The following is a 3,385-nucleotide window of genomic DNA, read 5'->3' as shown; positions in this document are numbered from 1 at the left end:
TAATAATAATAATAATAATAATAATAATAATAATAGTAATAGTAATAATAATAATAATAATAAAATTTGTTTAAAAATTTCGTTAGAAGATAGTTTTTATTTCAACGACGATTATAAATCTTCTCATGTTTATACGAGAGTATGAGGTAATTAGAAAGTCGCCCAAGATTCCCAGGAGATTTCTTCCTAGAGATCTTCCTAGAGACCAGTTTAGAGAAATCGGAAAATGGACCGTGTAATTGTCAAACTTGTCCCAGTATTATTTGCTTTCGTGGCCGGAAAATCGTCGAGAATTTCACGAACAGTTCTCCTTGAAACTTTCAAAGATCGTAGATCTTTCCTCCCTCGCTCGCAACAACGCTCGTCAATTTTCAATACCTTTCCGCTTACTCGACTTGTTCGTTCTTACGTTCGATCAATCATTCGATTCCGCGCGAGAATCAAGAAAATCGTAATTAGAAATAACGATTCGAACTCGAAGCAATTTAAAATCATCGTATCAAAATGTATTTCTAATAACGTTTATTAATTTATTAACGTTACATTTCAAAAAAAAAAAAAAAAAGAAAAAAGAAAGAAAAAAATAAGAAAGAAGGAAGGAGAGATCAAATACAATGCAAATGAAGAAGTTTTTGCATTCTTGTTTGTTGTTTTCCTGGATAGTAGCCGATCATTTATCACTGTCCAACATTACGCACGGTGTTTAATTGCATGCAACACGATTAGTCACCAAATCGCGGCACGTATGCAAAATGGTGGCGTTTAACAGTGGCGCGGAACGTGTAATTAAATATTCCTGGAAGATTGATAATGTTGCGGATGCGTTTTCGCAATTACCGACCACGTCCCGCCGATCGTTAATTATTTTTATAGAATCTTGAAATGTTGCAGCCGTGAGAAGTAATTAGCAATAACATTTGTTTCTCGGAAGTTGTGCTTCCTTTATTGAAAATTAATCGCGCGCATATGTTCGAACGCTAATGTTAAAGTCGAGCTGAGAATATTTCCATCCATTTCTTCGATTTATACCCGATTCCCATTCCCCTTCGAGAAAACATTTGTCTCCTTCTCGCGCGAAATAAATAATAATAAAGAAAAATTTGTAATTTTGATTTCAATATTGAAATAGAAACAACTTGGGAAGGTTTAAAAATCGTTAAAGTTCGTGGAATTCGAATTTGAAGTTGCCAAGAATGAAAATTTAAGAAAACGCTTCGAGTTGAAAAAACTCTCGAATCTCGAAAAAATTTCCTCTTGAATTTCAGTTTTTTCCTTTTTCTGTTTTTCTTTTTTTACCTAGAAGAAAGAAACGATCCTTTTTTCTTGAAATTACGATCAATAATCTATAATCTTTATCATTTAATAAGATTGATTCAATTGGCGAAACGATCAGTCACATTTTTTTCAATTGGACTTCTGGACTCACTCTTTCCCTCTACATTTTTTTCGGTTATCGGGCGCGTTGCATAGCGAGTTATGCAATCAATTGTGCGCAATCAAAACTGTCGTTCCGCTTTTTTCCACTCGCTCGCGATCATTTTTCTTCGCCTGGCTTCGTTACGAAGAGAAATATATTCGGCTTCGAGTTGGTTCGCTTCTTCTTTCGTCTTGACAAGTAAAACGGGAGAAAAGGATATCGTGGGAAACTAGAAACAGATATTTTAAAAGTAACGTTGTTAAACGGTTTAAATTTTTTAGAAGATTTTTCCGGTTGGAAGGATCAGAGGCTGCGGTTTCTAGCCGCCATCCCCTCGAAAAACTCGCCAATTTCCAACGCCGTGGAAATAATCGAAAGCGAGAAAAATCGAGGACCTTTGTTTACTCGTAATTATAGGTTTCGCCTATGATCGTCTCTCTTTCTACTTGTTCCCCCTCTTTTTGTTCTTTTCTTTCGATCTTTCAAACGATTTTTAACGATTCGATGCAAATTAATTGGGAAGTCGATCGATCTTCTTTCTTTTTTGCTTTCTCTGGAATCGTTCTTCGTGATTCGTTAAGAGATAAATTCGTTGTTAAAAATTGAAAAGATGTCGCGCGCAGATAATGAAAAAATTCTCCTCTGTGCGAGAGAGGAATAAAAATCGTGTGGTCGCTAACGTGAGCTAACATCATCGTCGGAAAAATAACGTAGAAATAACGTTCAAAGTGTCCACTCGAGCGTGTGAGGATTTTTTTTTTTTTTTTTTTTTCAATTTTCAACTTCCCACTCGAGATAATTACGAAGTGAGTGGATCTCGGAATATTAAGCTACAGGCAGACAATAAAATAATTGGTTTTTGTAGGACGATGTCTCGCATCGGCGATCAGTGTGTGCGTCGCGTTGGCCAGCCTCTCGTTTTTCCTCTCGTTATACTGTGTCACACACAAAACTGTGACTCACATTCGTGCCAAGCAGCATACCTCTTGCTGCCTCGATTCGTGTTACCGTAATATTTAGATGAAATCTTATTTATACTTTAGAAACAAAGCCTCTGTTACATTCGAATTAACACGCGCGTTTTTTTAATTGTCGATTCAAGGCTTCAAATAGGGATAGAGAAACATTTTTTTTTTCTCTTCTTTTCTTTTTTTTTTTTTCTTCTTCTTCTTCTTTTTGCAATAGATCTCGTATCGCGAAGCGATATTGGATTTAATCGGGTGAAGGATGAAACTTTGAAATTTCGAAATCTGTACGCGTCCAATGATTCGTTCAAAGATTGAAAAATTGAAAAATTTAGATCGATCGTTGGAATTACGGAAAAATAGATTCTTCTTAAAGAAATTTGAGATTTCTTTGGATAAACATTCTATCCATCTGTGCACAAACAACACGGAATAGAAATGTGAAATTTTGAAATTCACGGAAATTGCTGAACGAGCCGTAATAATCCGCTTCGCGTTTCAATTTCATCCCATTTCTTCCACCTCGATTCGTCACTTTTACCCGATCATCTCATCAAAGGAGAATAAATTATTCTTCCGGACGACGAGTTATAGGCGCGAGTCGAGTAGAAAAGTAAAGAGAAATCGCGTTGTTTTCGATCACGATCGCGGGACGTAGATTACGGTGAATCACACAGGACAAATTACACGCTATCAGTGTTGCTGCTGCACCCTTCAAATTCATTGGCTTTATTATTTGCGTGATTGCCCGCCTCAGCCTACTGCAACTCCTCCTTCGTCTTCAGCTTCCTCTCTTTTTTTTTTCCTCCTTCGCCTCATTCTTCCGCTCTGCCTCGATTCACAGGAATACACGGGAAATACGGGAGAAGAGTTGAAAACGATAGATCCGAGTTTCTCTTCTTTTTATTCCGCAACCAGTTCCCTCCAAGTGTTCGATCTTTCGACCGATCCTCCATTCGACGAATGGAAATTTAAAAAAGACGACGAGAGAGAGAAAGAGAGA

The 3,385-nt window shown here is 37.0% G+C and overlaps 1 protein-coding gene across 1 annotated transcript in view; it reads left to right on the top strand.

Moving 5' to 3' along the window:
• LOC102681147 (protein gooseberry-like) overlaps positions 1–3,385 on the top strand; it is a 15,104-nt gene that overhangs the window by 1,297 nt on the left and 10,422 nt on the right. The gene's annotated exons all lie outside the window — the stretch shown is intronic.

The sequence above is a fragment of the Apis dorsata genome, unplaced genomic scaffold, assembly GCF_000469605.1.
Source record: "Apis dorsata unplaced genomic scaffold, Apis dorsata 1.3 scaffold_82, whole genome shotgun sequence".
NCBI lineage: Eukaryota > Metazoa > Arthropoda > Insecta > Hymenoptera > Apidae > Apis > Apis dorsata.
Note: the sequence above shows the minus strand (reverse complement) of the source record. Positions and strands in the feature narration are given on the sequence as shown.